We start from the raw sequence: 13,257 nt of genomic DNA, 5'->3' as shown, positions 1-13,257 counted from the left end.
TATTCTATTGCAGGAGACCCACTCTGACAGCAGCAATGAAGCACACTGACTGTCAGAGTGGAAGGGGAAGGCGATTTTAAGTCACGGCTCTAATGTTAATGCAGGGCTGGCAGTTTTATTCTCTCCGGGGCTGGGAGTAGATGTGGTGTCTGTAGAGGAGGTTGTACAAGGAAGGCTTTTAATTGAATTGAAATTAAATGGTGTTTTTATTGATCTTTTTAATATCTATGCTCCTAATTTGTATAATGACAGGATTTTATTTTTTTTTAAACTCAGCCAGGTTTTAGAGAAGTGTGATCCAGAGCATTTTATTTTGGTGGGAGGGGATTTTAACTGTACGCTGGATTTTAATTATGACAGAAATCATGATGAACCCAATCCCCAATCTGCGAGAGAGCTGGCTGGCGTGCTGACAAAATTTGATTCAGTTGACATCTGGAGAAATTTACATAATCAATCTAAACAATATACTTGGATTAAATTAAATAATGGTCAACTGTCTGGATCACGGTTAGATAGATTTTACACCCAAAAGCACCACCTTAATAGAATTATTGGCAGCAGTATTCATCCCACGTCTCTATCTGATCATCACCTCATCACAGCTGTTTTGTGTTTACCCACTGCACAGCACTCCAAATCCTACTGGCACTTTAATATTAAATTATTACAAGACACACAGTTTAAGGAAACATTCAAACTATTTTGGAATAACTGGAGAAAAGAAAAGAGATGTTTTTCTAATTTGAGACAGTGGTGGGATGTGGGGAAAATCCAAATTAAAATATTCTGTCAGCAATTCACCCAAAACATCACTAGTGAGTTGAATGCAGTGGCCAGCCAGCTAGAGAATGAGATTTTAGAGATTGAGAGAGAGCTGGGCGGTCAGAGCACGGAAGGGGCTTATCGCAGCTTGAAAGAGAGGAAACAGCGCCTGGGCAGCCTGCTGGAGGAGAAGGTCAACGGGTCCCTGAAAAGAACAAGATTTGTGGAAGAGACATGGCCGCCCCACGACCTTCTTCTTCAGCTTGGAGAAGAAAGAAGCTGAAAGAAAACAAATGCTTACACTGAGGCTGCCCGGGGGGAGAGAGGTCTCCAGCCCTGCGGAGCTTCGTCAGGCCGCGGTGACATTTTATTCAGAACTGTACCAGGCTGAGGGCTGCGACCAGCAGGAGACGGAGCGGCTGTTGGAAGGTCTCCCTCACCTGGGTGAGGAGGAAAGCCGCGGCCTGGACACCGCCATCACATTGGAGGAGCTCACAACCGCCGTCACACAGCTCTCCAATGGAACAGCACCTGGGCTGGATGGGCTGCCCGCTGAATTCTATAAACATTTCTGGAGTTGCATTGGAAATGATTTATACCAGGTGCTGAATGAATGTGTGGCGGAGGGAGAGCTGCCTCTGAGCTGCCGCAGGGCAGTACTGACTTTACTACCCAAAAAAGGAGACCTCTGTGAGCTGAAGAACTGGCGTCCTGTGTCGTTGCTGTGCTGCGATTATAAGGTTTTTTCCAAAGCTTGGTAGCATCCATGCTGTGGCACAGATTAATGTGTGTCTGGACCCTCCCCCAGGGCTGCTGGAGCAGGTCCAGAAAAAACTAGTTAATTTTTTTTGGGATGGAAACCACTGGCTGAAACCAGCAGTACTGTACCTGCCCCGAGACAAAGGAGGGCAGGGGCTGATTGACATCCCCTCCCGGGTCGCTGCGTTCAGATTGCAGGCAGCCCAGAGCCTGCTGTACACCCCTGAGCTGAGCTGGAGAGGCATGGCTTTGTCCCTCCTCAAGAGAGTTGGGGGGCTTGGTTTAGACAGACAGCTGTTTTTAATGACCCCCAGTAAAGTTATTAGAACTGAGCTGGAAAGCTTTTACAGGAACATGTTAAATGCCTGGGGGGTAATTAAGATTTAAAGGACAGATGAAAGCCTCTGTACATGTTTTATTTTTGAGGAGCCTTTGTTTTTTAATAGCATTTTTAACATTGATGCTTTTAATTCTAAACAGCTTTTTTTAGTGTTTTTACAGGCCGGAGTCACCACCCTGGGTCACCTGGTAGACTAGACTGAGTGGCGATGGAAGAGCGGGGCCGAGTTGACTGCAGTGTTGGGCCTGCGCTCGGTGCGCTTCATAGAGAGGGTGTTGGGAGAGATCCGAGCCTCCCTGAACCCAGCAGCCTCTCAGAGAGGCAGGCCCCTGAGTGTGAGCCTGATTTCCCCTCAATGCTGCTCTCCCCTGCGCTGCCGGAGGAGGAGGGGGGGGGAGCGACCCGGGATGCTGTTATCCCTGGATGAAGAGACCAATTTACAGTTTCACTCTGCAGAGAAGAGGCAGCTGTCCAAGCGCTCCGGGGACCTGCAGTGGAGAGTGTTGCATGGTATTGTCGCCACGAACCGCTGGCTGAACCGAGTTGACCCAGGTATGGGGGAGCAGTGCCCCTTCTGTCCCGCCGTGGAAACTGTGTTTCACCTTTTCACAGACTGCCCACGGCTCTGGCCTTTTTTTATTTTTCTAGAAGGCCTGCTGATGAACCTCGGGTGCGTTTTACTAAAGAGTTATTAATTTTAAGTATTAAGTATTCTTTTAAATATCGTCATCGGTGTGCCCTGTTTAATTTTCTCCTGGGTCAAGCGAAGCTGGCGATTTTAAAATCCCGTAAGAACAGACTATCTAGCATTGGTATAGATGATGCCCTGTGTGTTTTTAGAGTTCTGGTTGTAACCAGGGTAAAAGTTGATTTTTCTTTTTACAGCATGATGAATGACATGGATAATTTTATGATGAGGTGGTGTATTGAGGAGGAGTGTGTGCAGTGGGTGAAGATGGCATGCTAATTTTTTTTTTTTTTTTGCTATTTTTTGTTGTTGTTATTTTTAGAATGTTTCAGTTATTTATCTGTGTTTTATTCTTGTTCTATTATGACTAGTGCTGGAATTTACTAGTTTTATTTATGTTACTTTAATGTTTTGTTTTTTCTTTTGTGTTGTTCAATAAAGGGATTTAAATTCTCTCTCTCTCTCTCTCTCTCTCTCTCTCTCTCTCTCTCTCTCTCTCTCTCTCTCTCTCTCTCTCTCTCTCCTCACCTCAGATTGTGGAAATGTAATGAGCTTATACTGTAGGTTCCCAGCCTCTCTGTAAGGCCATTCCACCAGGATGTTCTTGCTGTCTGAAACTGAAAAACGCAGCTAGTCTGCCTTGCATGCGTGGGAGTTGTTGTTCACATTGTTCAACAGAAAACCAGATGGCACCTGAGTCTTGGAAAAGCTGAGAGACAGCAAGTCAGTCACTGGCAGTAAACCCTTCATTAATAGATCTGGAACAAGTGCATCATTGGACACCGCCCCAGCCAATCAAGATGCAGCATCCGAGGTTAGTATCGGCCATTAAAGGCCTGCAAGTGAAAACAACAAGCCTCATCACTTGGATTGAATTCCAGTGCCTTTGTCTGACACATCTGTCGCCTTCATGTTTTTTGAACTCAAAAGCAAAGATTGCAAGTTGGATTATGAAGGGTCCTAAACAGAAGAAAAATGTATTCAACAAAATAATGTCCTAGGTTATCTTTAGCAGCACTCTGTTTATTGGTATGAAACAAGGCTTCATGTTGCACAGACAGACGCTACAGCAAGCGGACAGATGATTCCCTTCCCAGCAGGTTAACACCGCCATCAGGGGACTGCTTTCATCCAGTACCAGTAACAGTGTGAAAAAGCAAGCCAATGCTGAAAATCTGCCATGCACACTAACCACATGAATGACAAAGCTTCTGTGAGTCACATTCACATGTTACACTTTAGGTAAGGAAACACTTTACAATATTATCAGTGGTTGCTTTGTTGTGCCAATGTGCCTTTGTTCAAATACACACCCACCTCCCTCTAAACCTAGACTAATATTGATTTATACCCTGTAGTTCATTTTGTAGTTTGTACTAGTCATTTTTATTAATAACATATTAATACAGAATGAACACGTGTTAACATGTTATTAATCTAGTTGGTACAGTGATATTGAGATGTGAGTTCCAGTGGAAACATTTGCAATGGAAGTGTTTACTAATATGACTACCTTTACCACCAAAAAGTCCCTTAAAATAAAGTGTGACCATCTACACCTGTATTTATTCCTTATTGAACTTTAATTTGTCATCCCACCCATACACAGTGGAAATAATTCCAGCCTCAGAGATCACATTCTGAAGCCCCCCACATCACACCTAGTCTGTGTCACAGAAACTTTTGTGGTGGAAAGTTTTATTTATAGTGTATAAAAAGTGCTGCTTTGGTTTCCTCTTCCTCTCAATGTACTTGTAGGAAAACATTTAGTTGTATGACTATTGTCTCCTGTAAGGGGTGTAACAGAGAGGTGACACCTCTGACACAATAGGTGTCTCTCATGGTGGAAACTTCAAAGAACTCCAGGGCACTCTCCCTCTCTCTCTTCCCCCCATCAAAGATTTAAGAAAATGAACAAAAGGTTATAGGCCTCAATTTAGGTAGAGATAGACCAAATCTTTCTGTCTTGAATTCTGGTCAGAACCTGAAGAGCTGATTAAGATCTTTCAGTTGTTCCTGTTCTTACTCTAAACAAAAGGATGACCATAAGGTTGTTCCAGGACAGGTTATCTCCTGTCTTTGCTTTGACTACAAGGTTAATTTACCTTCAGGCTTAGGAACAAGTTTGGTTTATGATGGTGTCGTAAAAGCTAGCCCCTTCAGGGAGATCGACAGTGTTAGATACTTGGACTGATTAAGAGATTGTATAACTGTAACCAAAAGAAACTTGTCTTCTTGTGATTGGTTTAAAGACAAATCATGATGTCACTGAAAGACTGCATTTAAACTGAGAATACTGAAATGTGCTTTGTATTGCTCTGATCCGTGCTTGGAAAGAGGATACCTGCAAACTGTTGTCACCATGTAACCTTTAAGTTGTAACTTTGCAACTCAGAACTTTTATCTTCAATAAACTACACTTATCTGGACCCAAAAGCAAGAAGCCCACAACTTCTATTTTGCTGCTTCTTTATTGCTTATCACAACAGTACCCCTTTACCCAGAGTAACACATGCATCCAGTGAGCACCTGTGGCAAAGTGGGTTGCAGTGTGCAGGTGTAAAGGTGATGCAGTGCTCCAAACAACAACAAACAACACAGTTCAGATGAAGCGATGGGTTTTTAATTGTAATCCAAGGGTCGAAACTGACCAGCAGAAATTATAAATGAAATACAGGCAGTACACTACAATGTGTACTGCTCTGTGTAATTAATGCACGGGGCAGTCCCAAATAAAGTACACACACAATACACATACATGATCACCAGTCCTCAGTGAGTGCAGTAGTGCTCGTAGTGAATGTACAATATATCATGCTCTGGTGCATTGCTGTTCCGGGTACGTGCTGGCCTCTGGCGACAGCTCCGGAACGTGTTAGCCATCTAACAAACATCAAGTAACAATTAGACAAACAAACAAATCCCTCGCGATACAATAATACGGGTCCTTCCAGGTTCAATGCCTCAACCAAAACGAAGGAACAGATTACATCGCTTCGTCCCCTATTTGTACCGTCACACCTGACCCCTTGGATTGCAGCCGCTCCTCCAATCCGCGGCTGCCACATCATTTCCCTTCTGGGTCGATTAGTGCACCGAAGATCCGCCTTCTTTCTAGATGACCGACTTCCTTTTAACCCTAGGAATGAAGTGTCAGGTCAAACAGAGTACAAGTCCAGGGTACTCTGTTCCCGTTACTTAGCACCCTCACAGGTCAAGAGGGAAATTTACCACCAAGAATCATTGTCTTTCTGTCACAGCATCGCACCAAGCCAACCCAATCTTTACATTATTGTCCTCCTCCTCTCACTGTACACCTTCACCCAGAGTAACATGTGCACCGCACCAAGCCAACCCAATTTTTACATTACTGTCCTCCTCCTCTCACTGTACACCTTCACCCAGAGTAACATGTCCACCAGACCAAGCCAACCCAATCTTTACATTATTGTCCTCTTCATCTCACTGTACACCTTCACCCAGAGTAACATGTGCACCGCACCAAGCCAACCCAATCTTTACATTACTGTCCTCCTCCTCTCACTGTACACCTTCACCCAGAGTAACATGTCCACCAGACCAAGCCAACCCAATCTTTACATTACTGTCCTCTTCATCTCACTGTACACCTTCACCCAGAGTAACATGTGCACCGCACCAAGCCAACCCAATCTTTACATTACTGTCCTCCTCCTCTCACTGTACACCTTCACCCAGAGTAACATGTCCACCAGACCAAGCCAACCCAATCTTTACATTACTGTCCTCCTCCTCTCACTGTACACCTTCACCCAGAGTAACATGTGCACCGCACCAAGCCAACCCAATCTTTACATTACTGTCCTCCTCCTCTCACTGTACACCTTCACCCAGAGTAACATGTGCACCGCACCAAGCCAACCCAATCTTTACATTACTGTCCTCCTCCTCTCACTGTACACCTTCACCCAGAGTAACATGTGCACCAGACCAAGCCAACACAATCTTTACATTACTGGACAAGAGGACACTCAATAAAGTACTGTCACTGGTAGCTTTTAATGATCTGGTCTTGTTGTTGCCTTTCCGGTACCTTTGATCACAGGTACTTTTACTTTCTCCTTAAGTACCATATCATGAAGTCTCAACTTCAATATCTTGTTATAAATGCAGTTTATAATAGTGTTTAACCCACAAAATCATTTGATCTTGTTGGGAAGTTGTACTATGTTGGATATAGAAACTAAATGGTGGGAATTTCTTCATACAGGTATCAAAGGGAACTGCAATGGCTCCTCTGAGGATGATTTATTTTGGTCTACTACACAAATACTGATGAGATCATCTTTCTTACAATGTCATTTTTTATATAGTTATTTGTAAGTGATTGGGGTTTAGCAGCACTGTTTCAGAAACTGAAAATACAACGCAGTCAAAAACTCTGTAGCCGTTACAATTGCCTATATCCCTTAAGACATCTATTTTGTCACTGCATCAGGGTATTTTTTGTGTTACAATGTAATTTAACAATATTTTAATAGAACACTGTAAAGCAGCCATTCTACCATGGCACAGCAGAGGTTAGAACATAAGAACATAAGAAAGTTTACAAACGAGAGGAGGCCATTCAGCCCATCTTGCTCGTTTGGTTGTTAGTAGCTTATTGATCCCAGAATCTCATCAAGCAGCTTCTTGAAGGATCACAGGGTGTTGGCTTCAACAACATTACTGGGGAGTTGGTTCCAGACCCTCACAATTCTCTGGGTAAAAAAGTGCCTCCTATTTTCTGTTCTGAATGCCCCTTTATCTAATCTCCATTTATGACCCCTGGTCCTTTTTTCTTTTTTCAAGTCAAAGAAGTCCCCCCAGGTTGACATTGTCTATACCTTTTAGGAAAAGGTTGTTAATTAGGCAACAACCATGGAAAATGAAAAAGAACAGGTGTTGTGAGCTCAGATTGAAGGCAGAGCTCTAGTTAGATGGGCAGTGTTTAAACTGATCCACGGCACATAAGTTGCATCTAATTGAATCGTGATACCAGTTCTAGGGCTGCAGTGTAACCGCAGTGTTGAGGGCTCTTGACATGGTTGGGTTGGACTTGTGCTTTTGCTGTGTCAGAAATGAATGGTTATCAGTCCTCCAGTTGGCTGAAGAGTTTTATACAATGCAACAATTCCATGTGTTTCAGATGTTATTGCCTCTGTTATTATTCCCTGCTGGTGATGAAATTCCCTGCAAAGTGAGATAGTGGACACAGTTGTAGTTCAGTACATACGTCTGTATGCATGTACTTGTGTCACGGTTCACATTTATACGTATACTTGAAGTTTAGTATTAACATTATTTGCATACGTTTCTGAGAGCATCAGATTGTGGGGATGTATGGAGGTGTCTGTGCGGACACGTCACACGTACATTGTTGCATGTAGCTGGAGAATCGCTTTTCAAACTGTCATGAAACAGTTCATTGCTGACTCTTATTTTATACTATGATGTACATACTGTTGCTAGATCTTTTTTGTCATAGCTCTCATTCTGAATTCACAGCCAGGCTGGGGGTGGATGTTGCTGACATGCTTGTATGATAAAAGCTGACTCTTAAGGAAGGGTTATGTCCGTATTTTCAAAGTGTTTCTTCCAGGTCAGTGATTTGCTCTTACATTTTGAAAGGAGAAAAAATCTATTTGAACACAAGCAAAATGAGAAAGAGCCTACTTGAGAGCATTTCAGTAAATGAAAGCTTTTTTTAGCCCACAGTCACAAGAGACCTGGACTCAGGTACCTGTCCTTGAAAACACCTGGATATCTTTGATTAACGTTAATTTAGCTGCATTAAAAATACATGAACTATAAACCTTGAGATCTGTTATAATATTTAGTATTGAAAACTAAACTTGAATTCTTTTCAGCCAGCACTGCAGTAGAAATGTAAAGGACTAAAGACAACAAAATACAAAAACTGGCACAATTGGCTGTTAAACAGATAAGTGGTTTCGAAAAACCCAGGATGCTTCATGTTCACTGTGCAGACTGATTTGAAACTTAAAGTGATTAATAGGAACGGTCAGCAGCACTAAAAGAGCTATTGTAAAATGAGTGTTGGGCGGTAAACCCCACAAGCACCAGTGAGCCTTGTGTGACTCTGATAAGGATAACCCCACAAGCACCAGTGAGCCTTGTGTGACTCTGATAAGGATGCTGGGCTAGTAGATAGCGCTGGTGCCCCATTTCCAAGTAAAATATAGGGTTTAAAACAAACAGTTTCCAGAAATGTTAACTGCACCCATCAGTAAATACCAGCCACAAGCTAAACCACGGTATTCATTTTGGCTGTTTCTATAACTATTGTATTTATCAAACTTCTAAAAACAATAAAGTGGCAGTACTTTTTCTTTAGTTATTGTAGCTATTGATTTAAACATACCTCAAGGTCATAAGCTGGGATTTTAACTGTAAATATGAATTAAAAACTTTTAACTTAAGGTTAAAATTAAATCAATAAATAAATATTGAGAGAGAGAGAGAGAGAGAGAGAGAGAGAGAGAGGCACTAACTTCACTATAACGAACCCCCATGGAACCTGGAGAAATGTTCGTTATATCAGGGTGTTCACTATAATAGGGTTTGGCATTTTTCTTGGGAGTTGGAGTTGAAATGCGGGCACAGGCACGCAGGATTTATTAAACACAAAACAGAAAGTAAACAGACAGGTCATGTGACGCTACCAACGATGGTAACACATTGAGGACACGCACAGAAGACAGACAGGCAGCAAGTCTCAATCGAGTGCCCGTCTGTAAACAATCATTTGAGCAAACATAACAACTCCAAAAAGCACACAAAACAAACCCATTTCCACATATACATTACACCAACATTACAGGTATGTTTAAAAGAAAACAGTAAAGAAATGAAAAAGGAAAGAATGTACACTTACATGCTGAATACAGTAATTACATGTCCTTTCTCTTGAAAAAACTTTCCAGCGTAGATTGCTCCTCACGCCTGTTGCCTGGTTGCAGTTTGTGTGAAGATGACGGACAGGCAACGATTGCATTCGTCATGCATGACTCGTACTGCAATAGGTCATCTTTGAATTAGCTTTATCTTTGAATTAGTCAAGCATGGTCTTTGTTTTCACTGAGAGAATAACACACTTGACACTGGAGAGAGTTCAGTGTCAGTCAGTACTGAGATCGTTGTATCCGGGTGGATCCTGTAGGTGATCGTTCTAATAGGGCTAATTTGCATTGAAAAAATCGGTTCTTGCTGTTGGGATCGTTAAAAACGGGGGTTCGTTATAAGAAGGGTTTGTTATAGTGAAGTTAGCCTATATATATATATATATTGTGAGGAAAGGGCGGCGTCACCTTTAAGAAATGGCGGTGCCATTGGGGAAACTACACAACCCAGAAACCAAAGCACCAATTGGTAGGGAGGGGTTACTGGGTTTATAAGGAAGCAGGGCAGAACAATCAGGGCAATGAGTGGTCATGGGGAACACCGTCTGATTGTCCTGCTCAAAGAAGCCTGCAAATCCCGTTGGGTATCAGCAAATATTGTAAGGTAAAGTGAACGTGTGCATTTTAATAATAGTTCAGTATTCAGTTCAAAACCGAATGCGTTTTTCCTCTTGGTGAGGTAGTCTTTTGTTTTGTTAAGTTTATTTATTTTCTTAAGTGTTTCTAGTTGGAGTTTGTATTCGGTACACAGTATTTAATTTAAAAAGGGTCCCGCGGTGTACTGCGCTATCACCACAGCAGTTCTTTTTTTAGTGTTGTGTTTTATGACACGGGACCTGAAGGTGTATTGATTCACATGCTGCAGGGACAGCGAACTGTAATCAGAAGTAACGGAATCATCAGACTTTATTTTCAAGACACTGTTTATTGTGGGACAGAAATGAGTCAAATTGCATATAGTTTGCATGGGAAGTGCGGGTGCTTTGCTTCTGCTTAAGGACACGACTCGCATCCATGGACGACTGGGGAGTTAGCTGCAGGGGTCCTTCCCCACAGCCCGGATACAATTTAACACAATCCTTGTTCACTTTTCTTGGTGTCCGGGGTCACCTTAACCGTGTTCCTGGATCCCTTCTTCAGGGGAGGCCCATCCTGTACTTACCTGTGTTGCAGAACTACTCCAGCAGAGGGAGCCAGTTCTGTGCTTACCTGTGTTACAGGACCACTCCAGCAGAGGGAGCCTGTCCTGTATTTACCTGTGTTGCAGAACTACTCCAGCAGAAGGAGCCTGTCCTGTAATTACCGGTGTTACAGGACCACTACAGCAGAGGGAGCCTGTCCTGTACTTACCTGCAGACTGACTCACTCCGGCAGAAGGAATCTCCTTACTACTTACCTGTCTCCACGTCTACATTGGCCAGTGAAGCTTGCTCCTGCGGACTTGGTACTATCTAGTTGGATCTTGCACAGGCCAAAGCCTGTAGAATTGTGGTAGTCTTGAAGTAGCTTAGAGAGGGTCGAAGAAGTGAGTCAGTCAGTGGCCCGTACAGGGCAATAGTCTATAGCAGAACTGTTTTATTGTGTAAATATTGTAAATATTTGCCTGAAAACTCAATGAGTCCGCGCCAGTCGGTGGGAGCGAAAAACCAGTGATGAGCAGCGTCACGCTACCAGTTTTGTTACAATATATATATATATATATATATATATATATATATATATATAATGTATTTATTTATTAATTGTTCTATTTATTATTGTAACAGAGGATGTGTTATGTGTGTGGGTTGTCAGACACAGAGCATTGATGTTGACACGCAGCACAGGTGCGCAGATTTATTTTTCAACACAGTGCTGACTAGGGGCTGTGCTGGAGGCAGTCTCCTCCTCAATGGCGGTTGGGACAGTTGCTCCTCCTTTAGCCCTCCGGATGGTAGTTCCTCCTTTTTAGAACAGTATCTGCTCCTCTGTCTGGCATCAGCTCCTTGTTATGGACAGAACTCCTCCATTGGCTCTTGGGACAGCAGCGCTCCTGTGTCCAAGGACGGCAGCCCTTGCCTCTCCACACGCCTCGCCCACACCCCCAGTTGCTACCTCACCAGCGCCTCCGGTGTCTGCTGATTGTCAACTGGTTCTGCCTGTGCATCCTGGCAGCCAACTGCTCTGTGCTAATCCTGCCTTGACTCAGAACCAGTTATGCCCACCACTGGTGGGAGCGAAAAACCAGTGACGAGCAGCGTCACGCTACCAGTTTTGTTACTATATATATATATATATATATATATATATATATATATATATATTTAATGTATTTATTTATTAATTATTCTATTTATTATTGTAACAGGGGATGTGTTACATGTGTGGGTCGTCACTGAATAGTCAAGACCCTTATAGTCAGTGCTCTGATCAGCAGGAATAAATAACTTCACAAGACCCTTATAGACAGTGCTCTGATCAGCAGGAATGAAGAACTCCACAAGACCCTTATAGAGAGTGCTCCGATCAGCGGTACAGAATCCTGCCGAGAATGGACGCTGAAGGGTGCTGAGACAACCACACCTCCATTTAGTTATATAATGTACCCTCTCTAGGTATTTATTCTGATGAGCTCATCTACAACCAGATGCTGTATGAAGATGTTAAGACAATTACCATGTTCCTGGATCTGGCAGGCATTGTCTTAATGGGTTAAGCATTGTTTTAGTTAATATCCATCCAAATTTTCATAAATCAGTCTCAATCATTTATTTATGCAACACTGGCCCTACATACTTCAGCAGCTCACATCTCCTGCAGCCCTGGAACCCCACATTTCCTATATACTACAACATTTAAATGCTGACCAGCTGGTTTCACAGGTCTCGATTATCACTGATATTACAGTGCCGTGAAAAAGTATTTGCCCCCTGTCTGATTTTCTGCATTTTTGCACATTTTTCACATTGTATTTGGTCAGATTTTTTTGTGGGTTGTAGTAGTATATATTATTATTTGTTTATTTAGCAGACACCTTTATCCATGGCGACTTACAGAGACTAGGGTGTGTGAACTATGCATCAGCTGCAGAGTCACTTACAACTACGTCTCACCTGAAAGACGGAGCACAAGGAGGTTAAGTGACTTGCTCAGGGTCACACAATGAGTCAGTAGCTGAGGTGGGATTTGAACCGGGGACCTCCTGGTTACAAGCCCTTTTCTTTAACCACTGGACCACACAGCCTCCATATAGAGGGAGTCTGAGAGAAAAAATGACACCAAAGTTTGGTGCTTCTTTCATTTGTTTGGTGTGCAAGGTAATCTTCAGGTGTGAAAAAGTTATTGCCCCCCCTAGTTAACTCAACTCAATTAAAGGGATAATTAGGGTCAGCTGTTTGAGTACTTTGGTTAACAACCAGGCCTGATTTGGGCCAGCCCTGCCCAATATAAATCTGACTAACGTTGGCCCTTACCATCAGAGTGAAGTTGTCAGCACACAGGTTCTAAAGGCATCATGCCGCGAACAAAAGAAATTCCTGAAGACCTCCGGGAAAAAAGTTGTTGATGCCTATCAGTCTGGAAAGGTTTACAAAGCCATTTCTAAGGCTCTGGTGTGCCACCGAACCACAGTCAGAGACATAGTCCAAATGGAGAAAGTTTGGGACAGTAGTGAATCTTCCCAGGAGTGGCCGTCCTGCCAAAATCTCTCTAAGAGCAAGGCGTAAAATCGTCCAGGAAGTCACAAAGAACCCTAGAACAACATCCAGTGATCTGCAGGCCTCTCC

The 13,257-nt window shown here is 43.0% G+C and overlaps 1 long non-coding RNA gene across 1 annotated transcript in view; it reads left to right on the top strand.

Annotated features, from left to right (window-relative positions):
• Positions 1 to 683: 683 nt before the first annotated feature.
• Positions 684 to 13,257, top strand: part of LOC117971379 (uncharacterized) — a 50,360-nt gene continuing 37,786 nt past the window's right edge. The window contains exons 1-2 of the long non-coding RNA XR_009308022.1: positions 684 to 2,416; positions 3,086 to 3,794. This is a non-coding gene — a long non-coding RNA (uncharacterized LOC117971379). The remainder of the gene's footprint in view (positions 2,417 to 3,085; positions 3,795 to 13,257) is intronic.

The sequence above is a fragment of the Acipenser ruthenus genome, chromosome 21, assembly GCF_902713425.1.
Source record: "Acipenser ruthenus chromosome 21, fAciRut3.2 maternal haplotype, whole genome shotgun sequence".
NCBI lineage: Eukaryota > Metazoa > Chordata > Actinopteri > Acipenseriformes > Acipenseridae > Acipenser > Acipenser ruthenus.
The sequence above is the reverse complement of the archived record's forward strand: the minus strand, read 5'-3'. Positions and strand labels throughout refer to the sequence as shown.